The 13722-nt window shown below is 33.1% G+C and overlaps 1 long non-coding RNA gene across 1 annotated transcript in view; it reads left to right on the top strand.

The window, feature by feature from the left end:
* LOC118151438 (uncharacterized) overlaps positions 1-13504 on the top strand; it is a 63057-nt gene extending 49553 nt beyond the window's left edge. The window contains exon 5 of the long non-coding RNA XR_004739750.3: positions 11676-13504. This is a non-coding gene — a long non-coding RNA (uncharacterized LOC118151438). The remainder of the gene's footprint in view (positions 1-11675) is intronic.
* Positions 13505-13722: the final 218 nt, after the last annotated feature.

Raw genomic sequence — 13722 nt, 5'->3', positions numbered from 1 at the left:
CGAAGACCAACTTAATGAAATAAAATGAGAAGATAAGATCAGAGAAAAAAGGATAAAGAGGAATGAGCAAAGTCTCCAAGAAATGTGGGACTATGTGAAAAGACCTAATTTACGTTTGATAGGTGTACCTGAATGCGACAGAGAGAATGAATCCAAGCTGGAAAATAATCTTCAGGATATTATTCAGGAAAATTTTCCTAAACTAGCAAAGCAGGACAATATTCAACCCCAGGTAATACAGAGAACACCACAAAGATATTCCTCAAGAAGAGCAACCCCAAGGCACATAATCATTAGATTCACAAGGGTTGAAACAAAGGAGAAAATACTAAGGGCAGCCAGAGAGAAAGGTCAGGTTACCCACAAAGGGAAGCCTATCAGACTTACAGTAGATCTCTCAGCAGAAACTCTACAAGCCAGGAGAGAGTGGGGGCCAATATTCAACATCCTCAAAGAGCAGAACCTTCAGCCCAGAATTTTATATCCAGCCAAACTAAGCTTCACAACTGAAGGAAGAATAAAATCTTTCATGAACAAGCAAGTACTCAGAGATTTTATTACCACCAGGCCTGCTTTACAAGAGCTTCTGAAAGAAGCATTACACACAGAAAGAAACAACCAGTATTAGCCTTTCTAAAAATATACCAAAAAGTAAAGAGCACCAACATAAAGAAGAATTTACATCAATGAATGGATAAAACAGCCAGTTAACATCAAATGGCAGTAATCCTAAATTTAAATTGACTAAATCCCCCAATCAAAAGATACAGCCAAAACCCAACAGTATGCTACATCCAGACCCATTTCACATGCAAGGATACACAAAGACTCAAAACAAAGGGATGGTGAAAGATTTACCAACCAAATGGAGAGCAAAAATAAATAAATAAATAAAAAGCAGGAGTTGCAATTCTCACATCTGATAAAATAGATTTTAAAGCAACAAAGATATAGTGGTAAAAGGATCAATGCAACAATAAGAGCTAAAGATCCTAACAACCAGATACGTAAGACCTATAAAGAGACTTAGACTCAAAGAGACAGAAAATTAATAAGGATATCCTGGACTTGAACTCAGATCTGGAACAAGTAAATTTAATAAATATTTATAGAGCTCTCCACTGTAAATACACAAAATATACATTCTTGTCAATACCACATCTCACCTACTCATAGGTTTAAATAAAATATTGATTGGCCATTATTAATACCCATTTATTAGAATAAAGCAACATTTCCATTCTCTCTCCCTCTTTTTTTTCCTTCTTTCTTCCTCTCCTTCACTCCTTTTTTTTCTTTCCTTCTAAAAAGAGAAGAAAAGAAAAGTTTCCCAATAAAGAAAATACCAGGACCTGATTGATGGCCTAACTGGTGAATTCTACCAAATATTTAAGGAACTAATACAAATTCTACTTACTGTGTTCAAAAAATAGAGAAGATAGTGTTTCCAAACCCACTCTACAAGGCCAGTATCACCCTGATACCCAAACCAAAAAGAGACATTTAAAAAAGAAAACTGCAGGCCAATATCACTGATGGATATTGTTACAAAAATTCTCAACAAAATACCAGCAAACCAAATTCAACAATAAATTAAAGACCATTCATCCTAACCAAGTGGGAGTTATCACAGGGATGCAAGGGTATTTTAACAACAGAAATCAACCAATATGATACATCATGTCAACAGAATGAAGGACAAAAACCATATGACCATTTCAATTGATGTTAAAAAAGCATTTGATAAAGTTCAACATTCCTTCATGATAAAAGAAACATGTGAAGAGAAGGAACATAACTCAACATAATAAAAGCCATATATAACAGACAAACAGCTAGTAATCTACTGAATGGGGAAAAATGGAAAGACTTGTCTGCTTGGCTCTAAAATATGGCAAAGCTGCCCACTTTCATCACTGCTATTCAACATAGTAATGGAAGTCCTAGCTAGAGCAGTTAAACAGCAGAAGATACAAATACATCAAAATTGGCAAGGAAGAAAATAAATTATTCTTGTTTGTTGATAATATGATCTTACATTTTGAAAAACCTAAAGACTCCACACACAAAAAATTAGAACTGAGAAATTCAGAAAAATTTCAGAATGCAAAAGCAACATACAAAAAGCAATAGCATTTCTATATACCAACAATGAACAATCTGAAAAATAAGTCAAAAAGTAATCCCATTTACAATAGTGACAAATAAAATTAAATACCCAAGAGTTCACTTAGAGTAAGTGAAAGATCTCTGTAATGAAAACTATAAAACAGTGATGAAAGAATTTGAAGGACACCAAAAAAATGGAAAGATATTCCATGTGTGTGGATTAGAAGTCAATATTGTTAAAATGTCCATAGTACCCAAAGCCATCTACAGATTCATTACAATCCTATCAAAATACCAATGACAATATTCACAGAAATAGAAAAAGCAATTCAAAAATGTACATGGAACCACAAAAGACCTAGAATAGCCAAATTCATTACCATTTTGTATTGTTTTCTTCATTTCAAACTCATTTATGTCTACTCTGATTTTTACAATTCTTTATTTTCCTAAGCAAAAGGAACAGAACTGGATTAATCACATAACCTGACTTCAAATTATACTACAGAGCTATAGTAACTAAAACAGCATGAGTCTATGGCATAAAAACAGACACACACACCAATGGAACAGAAGATAAAACCCAGGGGCAAATTTACACACATACAGTCAACTTATTTTCAACAAAGATGCCAAAAATATAGACTGAGCAAAAGACAGTCTCTTCAATAAATGATGCTGGTAAAACTGGATATCTATATGGGAAAGAATGAAATGAGACCTGTATATCTCACCATATACAAAAATAAAATCAAAATGAATTAAAGACTTAAATGTAAGACTTTAATATTTAAACCACTACAGGAGGATACTGGGGGAACTCTCCAGGACATTGGTCTGGGCAAAAATTTCTTGAGTGATACCCCTAATCACTGGCAAACAAAATGAAAATAAATAAATGGGATAATACCAAGTTAGAAAGCTTCTGCACAGTAAAGGAAACAATCAACAGTGAAGAGACAAACACAGGATGAGAGAAAATATTTACAAAATACCAATCTGAGAAGAGATTAATAACCAGAATATATAAGGTGCTCAAACAAGTCTGTAGAAAGAATAATTTGATTTTTTAAATGGGCAAAAGATTTTAACATACAGAATAAGACATAAAAATGACAAACAAGTATATGACGAGGGGCTCAAAATTACTGATGATCAGAGAATTGCAAATCAAAACTACAACGAGATATTATCTCACCCCAGTTAAAATGACTTTTATTCAAAAGACAGGCAATAACAAATGCTGCCAAGGATCTGAAGAAAAGGCAACCTCACACAGTGTTGGTCAGAATGTAAATTAGCACAACCACTATGGAAAACAGTTTGGATATTTCTCAAGAATCTAAAAATAGATCTATCATATGATCCAATAATCCCACTTCCAGATATATATCCAAAAGAAAGGAAATTGTATGTTGAAGAGATATCTGCACTCCAATGTTTGTTGCAGCACTGTTCACAATAGCCAAGATTTGGAAGCAGCCTAAGTGTTCATTAACATATGAATAAATGTTAAGGATGTGGTACCCACACGGAGTACCACTCGGCCATAAAAAAGAATGAGATTCTGCCATTTGCAACTACGTGAATGGAACTAGAGGTTATTATACAAAGAGAAATAAGAATGACAAATATTTCATGTTCCCACTTATTTGTGGGATCTAAAAACCAAAATAATTGAACTCATAGAAATAGAGAGCAGAAAAACATGGCTAGCAGAGGCTGGGAAGTGTAGCGGGGGGTGGGGGTAGTAGGGAGGTGGGGATAATTAATGAATACAAAACAAATTAGAAAGAATGAATAAGATCCAGTATTTGATAGGACAACAGAGTGACTATAGTCAAAATAATCCAATTGTACATTTTAAACTAACTAAAAGTTATTTTAATATGGAATGCTGGGGAATATAAACACTCTGGAAGTGAGATCAACCAACTAAATATAATTGCATTATACTCTTTTCTTTATAACACAAGGGATAATTGCTTGAGGGAACTGATACCCTACTTCATGGTGTGATTATTACATATTGCATACTTATATCAAAATATATCACATATCCCATAAATATATACTCTAGTGTGTACTCACAAAAATTAAAAATAAAAAAAACTTAACCAATGTGAAGAATAGACATATGGAAATTTAGCTTGTGATAGAGCTATTATTGCATACAAATGGGGAAAATAAAGCTACAGGCCAGGTGCAGTGGCTCACTCCTGTAATCCCAGCACTTTGAGAGGCTGAGGCAGGCAGATCACCTGAGGTCAGGAGTTTGAGACCAACCTGACCCACATGGAGAAACCCCATCTCTACTAAAAATACAAAATTAGCCTGCCTTTGTCGCTAATTTTGTATTTCAAATGATTCTCCTGCCTCAGCCTCCCAAGTAGCTGGAAGGCTGAGGCAGGAGAATCACTTGAAACCTAGAGGTAGAGGTTATGGTGAACTGAGATCGCACCATTGCACTCCACCTGGGCAACAAGAGCAAAACTCCTTCTCAATAAGAAAAAAAATTTTAAAAAAAAGTATAAATTGTAAAATAATACTAATGAAACCAAAAAGTGAGCTAAAAGTGGTTTTACGTTAGTCTGCCTCAAAATTTCACCTAATTTTCTATATAAAAAATAAAAATGTAAAATAAGAAATAGACACATGTAGTCATCAAACTTAAAAAAATTGCAGTTATATATATGAGCAATAAACAATCTGAAAATGAAATTACAAAAACAATTACATTTACATAGCCATTTAAAAGAATAAAATTTTTAGAAATTAACTAAGTCTTATACAACAAAAATACAAATATTGCTGAAATAAATTAAGGAGCATATAAATAAATGAGAACATCTCTAATGTTTATAGATTGGAGACGTCACAATGTTAAGATGTTAATATTACACAACACAATCTACAGTCAATGCAATTTCTATCAAAATGTCAACTACTTTTTTTTGTAGAAATACAAATACTTATTTGAAAATTCATGTGAAATTTCATGGGACCATGATTTAGACAATCTCAAAAAAAAAATTTGATGACTCACACTTTCTAATTTTAAAACTTACTGCAAAGCTACAAGAATCCAAAAAACATGGTGCTAGTAAAAAGACAGACACATAAACCAATACAATACAATAGAGGGCCCAAAATTAAAGCCTCACATACATGATCATGTTATTTTTGACAAGTTGCCAATATCATTCAATGGCAAAAGAACACTGTTTTCAAGAAGTAGTGCTGGGAAAACTGGATATCCACATGCAAGAGAATGAAGTTGGATGTTACCAAACATTAATTCAAAATAAACTGAGATTTAAATGTAAAGTATAGATCTATAAAATTCCCATAAAACAAAATCTTCACAACATGACTAAAACTTGAGGACATTATTCTAAGTGAAATGAACTAGTCATAAAAAGACAAATACCATAGAATTTCACTTATGTGAGATAATTGGAGTAGTCAAAATCGTAGAGACATGAAGTGGAATGACAGTAAAAAGGACTAGGGGAAGGGGTGAGTAAGGATATATTGTTTAATGGGTATAGAGTTTCACTTTTACAAGATGAAAAGTTATAAAGAGGTATGTTTATGATGCTTGTTGCATGACATTATGAATAATACCACTAAGTTATACACAAAAATGGTTAAGATATTAAAAGTGTAGTTAGTAATGGAAATAACAGTCAATTAATGAGTTATAATTATTTAGAAAAAAATATAATATTCAATATTATAAACAAATAATCGGGTCTCCAATTATTTAAAGTAAGATGTGTAAAAATTACCAGGACAAATAGATTAATCAACATACACATGAGTGTTTAAACACAACTTTTACTGAAAATAATGTATCAAACTAAAATACAACAAAGTTACAAATGATTTTGGTAATAGAATTAAGTACCTTTTAGTGACAGAAAATGTTTACAATATTTTCTACAACTTGCAGAGAATATACTTTACTTCAAGAACAAATGGAAAATTTAGAATATTGATAATACACTAGGACCAAAAGTAAATCCCAAAGACTCAACAGTGTGCAGCCATGCCAGAATGCTTTGTGGCATATTGGACTAAATATGTCTGTCCCTATGATTTACTTATTCCACTTTTGAGTATTCTTGCACTGGTGTGTAAAAAAAAATCCAAAATATTAACCATGATGTTTTTGGAATAACAATTGTTGGAAGCAGCCTGGGGATTTTTGGTTTTGTTTAGTATAGTTTAGTTTTGTTTTGTAAATCAGAGAATATAAGAGAAATATTCAGTTGCACAAGGAAGAATGTAAAGCACAAATAAGAAGTAACAATTTAAATGCCTCAGGAGCAATGTGAATAAATGACAGGAAGAGTGCTAATTGAAAAAAAAAATAATAAACTGCCATTTATTTAAAAATTTAAAAAATAGGAAACACTTTATACATAACATATTAACCTTTTATGCCTGAGGTTGCAATATTTTTTACTTTTTGTAATCAGACATTGGCTATGGCCTTGAGCAGTAGGATATAAATAACTCCCATATGCTTAGTGTTCCAATAATGGAACACTAGGCATAAATGTGTTATTAAGGACATATATCTACCACATTGGAGTAATTGACAAGTGTGTCATGGAAATGGAAATAGTGAATTGACACAATATAAGAAAATACAATAAACAAACAGGAATGTTAACACTGAGTGATGGTAGCAATGTATTGTGAATGAAATCATGGATCATTCAGCTCTCTCAGCTTAAAGTCAATATATTTCTTTCCATCCTTCATCTGCAGAGAGATTTTTCATTTCAGCTCTGAAATACTGAGCAATATAAACACTATGATAGTGGGATCAACCAGTCTGACATAGACTTGGTGTGATTAAGAAAAGTGTTAAACATTTTGGAAGAGCTGTGACAAACAAAATACTGTTGTAATATTTTAATAGGTATAGTAAATCAAGTTGAAAGGGAGATTAGTAAGATATAGGATAAGTGTATTTGCTGTAGTGATCTTAACTCCAAATTGTGTCATATTGCCTTTTTATGGTAGATTACTTCAATGCATACATATCCAAATATGTTTCACGTAGATATAATTATCTTCTTCTTTACTCTTGTCATTTATTGCTAATGTCTTATTTGCTGGTGTTTTCAATCGCATTCGTCATTTGGCACTACACTGGATGCTGCAGTAATGGACTTTTATTCGTTCTTTTGTGCCATTCAACAGAAAGAAAATCACTTTTTTTAAAGAAAAAAGGAAGCAAAAATATGATAAAACACATGCTTTTATTTTTCTCCCAGAAAAAGGGAGTGAAGTAGTTTATGTGAGACTTCATAAGGATCTGTGGTAGGGGACACAAAACTAATTAATGTAATTAAATGTAAGTCAAGTACGTTAAGTATGGTAGATGGAATATAACCTTGATAATCAATATCTGTACCAGGAATATCATCATAACTGGTAAATTTCTGGAAATACTGAATGTCTGCCCCATTCCAATCCTACTAAATTGACAGTCTTCATTTTCAAAATACCTTCAGGTTAATCATGTAAATGTTAATCTTTGTGGATTACTGGCATATAAAACAATCTGTACACATGGGGGCTATGGTAAATAGGAGAAAGCACAACCCATTTATGGCTAACGACTTTGATTGTTTTGGTCCAGGATTTTACGTATTTTATAGCTTTTAAAGAGAAACCTGTAATGTATCTTTTAATACAAAATTTCCAATATTTGTGATAATTAATCATGATAATTAACAAAAATTGAAACAGTCTCTGTTATTCAAAACAGATCAATTCATTGTATTCTAGAGGCAAAAAGTTTTTATATTCTCCTTTATGTATTTCACATTTTGCCTAATTCTGAAGAGATGGTGACACTTCCCCTGAGTCATGGCTTATGGCTCCTTTGGGCCAGGAGGGAGAGTGAGAAATAAGGATGCTTCTATTATTGCAACCAAGATGCAGAAATTAGGTAACAAAGATGCTTAGGAGTTCAGGCCTTAAATTCACATAGCTTTAGTTTGAGGCCTTGCTTCAACAATTCTAAGGTGCATCGCTTTGGGCAAATTATTGATTTAATTTTTCTGCTTGTCCCATTAGCAAAATGAGGCAAGTAATTTCTGAAGTTTAGGGTTGCTGAGAGGATTAAATGAGACAACGCAAGTGAAGACCTTACCACAATGCCCAGCTTGGAGTAGACTAATAGTATCACTGTTACCATGATCTAATGCAGAAACTCCTAACCCTTTCCGCACATCAGAATCACCTGGGGTGCAATTAGAAATATACCAATCTCTGAGCCCCAAACAATTATATCAGACTCTCCCGGGGTGAGATGTGGGCTTGAGGATTTAAAAATATAGAAGTTTTTAATGTGCAATCAGATATAAATACCACTTACGTTAATGGAATGATGCGTATAGGTATATAGTTGATTTATAACTAGAAAGGAAGGGAATTCCATGAGCCTTTAGCTGCTTTGCCTCCCTCTACAATACCATTTTAAAATGCCATGCATATGAGGCATATTATCTTTTTTTAAATTTTTATAGAGCTTTCTTCAAATGAAAATTTTTTCTATTTATTTTCTCCTATGCCTCAGATACTCTCCCAATTCATACATAGAGCTTGCTTATTGGTTCCTTAAATTAGAAATCACAGGATTATGAAATTATGACATTACTCCTTGTATTGCTTACTCTATATGGAAGGCAATGTATAGAAGTAACAAATTTTCTTCTTCACATTCAAATACTGTTTCAAGCATGAAATAATTAGGTTCTGTTTGTTTATCTCAGTTGAGCTTGTGTTTGATCCTTTGTCCTGAGTCAGCTTTGTCACTGGATATTTCCATAGTTTCTTCAAATCTACCACAGTTACTTACTCTTTCAAACAATTCTCAGAGTTAACTTTAAAAAATTATAAATCACCTTAATAATGACCTTTTTTAATTGTAAGATCTTCTAAAAATGGAAAAAATGCATCAAATGTGTTTTTTTAAAAAAAGCTGAAGCATAGCTCATAAGAGCATTACTTTAAGAATGCATTGTAATTATTCAATATAAATAAGGAGTTCTGTGGAATACTCAATAATACATTCTATTTGGCTGATTGAAAGAAGTTAAGACAGACTGAAAATGAAATTTTAGGAACTGTTAGAATGATGGGAGATAAACAAATATTCAAAGAATAATATGCCATGAGGATCTAGCTTTTCTAGATGACCATCAATACCAGTTAGGTACAGACAAGTAGAACCACACAGAGAAAAAAAATCAGTGGGGCCATATTGGACTTAGATACCTTTTGTGCTCAAAACTTCTTGCCATGTTGTTTTTTATGTGATCAAAATATATGATTAAATAACAGCTTTTAAGAAAGAAGTTTTTTCTCTTCCTGGAATTCAAAACCATTAAAATATCTGACCATCATTACTCACATGCTAATTAGAGGAAACTGAAAAAAAAAATCTAAGCAACACATGGACAGAAGCAATGAATCATGTTAGCCACAAACCCCACAATGCTCAAGACTTCAATGAAATTCCCAGATAAAGATAATGAGCAACATTTCCCTTTGTTTGACTTTGCTTTTTCTTCACAAGAGAACTTATTTTCACATCACTTGTTTAATTTGTTAAGAACAATTTGCAATTTCTTAGCGTACTTGGTAGCATTTATTTTTTTCTTGATATATTTCATTCATATCAAAGAGCATAGCACTTTATTTTTACCTCTGGAATTACATAAAATGAGAGCTCAAAGCACTAGTTATTTTGTTCAGGTTACATCAAATACATTGGGTTTCATTGATATGGATGCTGATAATGAAAAAATTTTAGTTGTTCTTTACTTGATTCTGGCTCCTTTCTTCCACTCACTTTGTTTAAGCACATGACAACTTTTCCTTCCTTCCTTCCCTCCTTCTTTTCCTTCCTTCCTTCCTTCCTTCCATCCCTCCCTCCCTCTCTCCTCCCATTTTCCCTCCCTCCCTTTCTTCCCTCCCTCCTTCCTCTCTTTCTTTCTTCCACTTATGATTTATTAAGCCTAACTCCAAAAACTTTTCACCCACTGTAGAACATTGGTTTGCCAACTCTGGTCTATCCTTTAGACTTTCTTTTTATACCTATACCTATAATTATTTAACTTTGAGATACAGCAGTAAATACAGCACCAATAGTCTAGACTAGATTCCAATGGTCTAGTTTTGAATAAAATAACTTTCTTTTTATCCAATTCTTCTAACAGAGGGTAACATAAAAATTAATAGATGAGTAAGTTAAATTCTCTTAAGTAAACAGATCTTTATAGTGTCCCTATTCCTTCAACTTCTTCGTGTATATGTCTAAAAGGAAATTTGGGAGCTCATGTTGTCAGAAAAAAGAATAATATTTGAGTTCAGTAATTAAACATATTTTTCCAATTCATATCTGTGAACTATAGAGCAAATTTGAGTTTAATATATTGGTACTTTTTATTTCTGAGGACTAAGGCTGAACAAGAACAATGTTGTCTCCTACCTCTAAGTTTCACTTAAACCCTTTATGAGTGTGCATAATATAAATGATTCTGAATCACAAGTCTGATCAGACCTATTCCGTGCTCAGTCATCTTCAGTGATTCTCATTGCCTCTCAGGCAGGCCATGAACTCTTTAGTTGGCATTCAGTGATCTCTAATATTATTTTCAAATATTTCTCATTACATTCACCACATGTGTTGACTCCATTAGTCTTCCATATATACTATATTCTCCAGACTTCTCCTCACCTCCACATACATCCTGTCTTTACCCAAGATATTCTTTCAGCCTGAGGTTTAACTAAAGTTGAGACTTTAGACCATCCCCTCCCAGCTTAAATGTCAATATTTTCATGAACTGTTTCCTGATGCTATCAAATGAAGGTAATTTTCCTTCCTCTGAACTCCCCCAGTTTTGGAATTCATTATTTTGATTTACCATGGTCTTAATAGCATTATCTTTCTAGCTATCTGATTAATTTTATTCATCTAGCCTCTCTATATTTTTATTTTTATGAAGATAATGCTCACTCAGAGTTTTAAAAAGTCAAATAAGATGAAAGAAAATCTTGTAATAAAACAGCAGTTCTTAACATGGTCCTCATCTAACCACTAATATTGTTGCCCAGATGAAGTAATGTTTAAGTTTTTTTAGCTATTTGTATATTTAAATCATTTAATAATACTATATTTTCTTATGTTGAACATTTTAGACATTGTCATTTTTCTATGTTATAAATTTTGAGGGTTATGTTTCGGGCACTACCATTACTGTTTTTATTATTTTAGTAGCTCTTACCAAAAATTTATTCTGTTAGTTAGATTAATGGTAGTCTGTTTAATAAACCACCACATTATATTAAAATCACATAATATGGGCATATAGTTTGGTTAGTTGTCCCCTCCAAATCCCATATTGAAAAGTGATCTCCAATGTTGACATGGGACCTAGTGGGAGGTGTTTTGATCATGAGGGAGGATCCTCACAAATGGGTGGGCACCTTCTCCATGGTAATGACTGAGTTCTCTCTCTTATTTCATGTGAGAGCTGGTGATTTAAAGGATCCTGGCACCTCCTCCTTCTTCTCCTGCTCCTTCTCTCACCATATGGTGCTGACTACTCTTCTTCCACAATGATTTTCAGATTGCTGAGGCCTCGCCAGAAGGTAAACAGATGTGAGTGTCATGCTTGTACACCTAGCAAAACTGTGAGCCAAATAAACCTCTTTTTCTTATAAATTACCCAGCCTCAGCATTCTTTTATAGCTATGAAAAATGGATTAATACAATATTACATGGGTAATATTTCTAGTCATGACAGTGACCCATTACTCTCACCATAACAATTAGGAGGGAGAATGCATAAAGTATCCAAATGATGTTTTGTAAAAGACAATGGAGAACTCTGTATGATTTGAAGAATAAATAATAGGAAAACGTCCTTCTTAAGTAAGAGGAGTTATTTTATCTTATTTTATTTTACTTTTGGAGACAGAGTCTCACTCTATCACCCAAGCTCTAGAGTACAGTGGCGTAATTTTGGCTCACTGTGACTTCTGACTCCTGGGTTCAAGATATTTTTTTCCTCAGCCTCTCATGTAACTGGGATTACAGGCATACACCACCAAGCCAAGCTAATTTTTGTTTTTTAGTAGAGATGAAGTTTCGCCATGTTGGCCAGGCTCCTGACCTTAAGTGATCCACCCACCCCAGCCTCTCAAAGTGTTGGGATCACAGGCATGAGCCACCGTGCCCTGCCAAGAGGAGTTATGCAGTCACGTTTCTTCCTGGATAAAGCCAAGTCTAAGCTTTAGTGAAGGATCAAGCTTGTAATATGGAAAGAGACTCTGCTAGAGGGAAGAGACACAACCAAAGCCTTTATTTCTCATACAGGCTAGTGTCAAGGATTAAAATCTGAAGGAGCCTCATATATACGGTGAACATTTTTTGGATGACTTTTCTCCTCTAAGGTGGTGTTTTTTAGTAATGGGTTGGTGCATGAGGCCAGTGGCTGCACTAGAAGGTAGAGTGAGGTTTCCATAATCTTGTGGTGCTTAAATTCCAAGGTCCTGCTGGGTGTAGTAACCTGTAATCAGTCAATACATTTGAAAAGAGAGAGGAATTAAACATAACCTGATTTACAACCCAGTATCAAATTAGTTTAATTTATTATTGAATCAAAACAATCAGATCTTCACCCTCTCTGCCACACAGAAAAACAAAACAAACAACTTTTCTTTCTGGAGGAGAAAAAAAAACTGTCAACTTTATTATCCAGAGTCATTTTAAATATAAAAAATTATAAAATATGCAAAGAAGCAGAAAGAAAACCACAATGAATAAGAAGTGAACCTTCAATAGTCACACAATATTGAAACTGCCAGACACAGACTTCATAATAATTATTAATATATATTAAAGAAAACGACGTGAAATATGAGCAAGAGTAATAAAAAAAGAATGTCAATAGAGAAACAATCTATAGGTATTTCTGAGAAAGAGGCTGCTTTACTTTAAGAGATGATTCATGAACTTAGATTCTATTTTATGACTTTGTTGCTCTTTCAAGATCTCTGGAAAAAGAAAAATATTGAAGGTAAGATGGGCTATTATTATTACGTGATGATAATGATTATATTGAATCTTCAAACTGAAGAAGAATATCCTTTGTTTCTGGTATTCATTCTTATATTTTTGTGTTCTTTGTAATTTTTAAATATAATACTGTAGCATGGAAAGTTTTCTACTGTTCCATCTCCTTTATTCCACCTGCAAGGAGACATTATAAGGTATCTAAACCTTCCATTGAATTTTAATTTTTTAAATTTTGTTTTAAATTTCTAAATGTGCTTCTCTGATTCTTTATGTTCTCTGAGTATTTTAATGTTCTTTCTTAGATGTGATGTGTCTCCTTATCTCTTTTAGGGCATTAAACATATATTTTTAAATATTCTATCTGCTCGCATTTTCTGTGTTCCAATAGAGTTCCATCTTTTCTTTGGTTTGTTATGTTTTCTGTCTTTTGTTTTGGAGGCTTCCCTTAAATATTGGATGATGATTGGTTTTCATATTTAAGAATGAGTCACTAAAATATT

This window comes from Callithrix jacchus, chromosome 2 (assembly GCF_049354715.1).
Source record: "Callithrix jacchus isolate 240 chromosome 2, calJac240_pri, whole genome shotgun sequence".
Lineage (NCBI taxonomy): Eukaryota > Metazoa > Chordata > Mammalia > Primates > Cebidae > Callithrix > Callithrix jacchus.
Note: the sequence above shows the minus strand (reverse complement) of the source record. Positions and strands in the feature narration are given on the sequence as shown.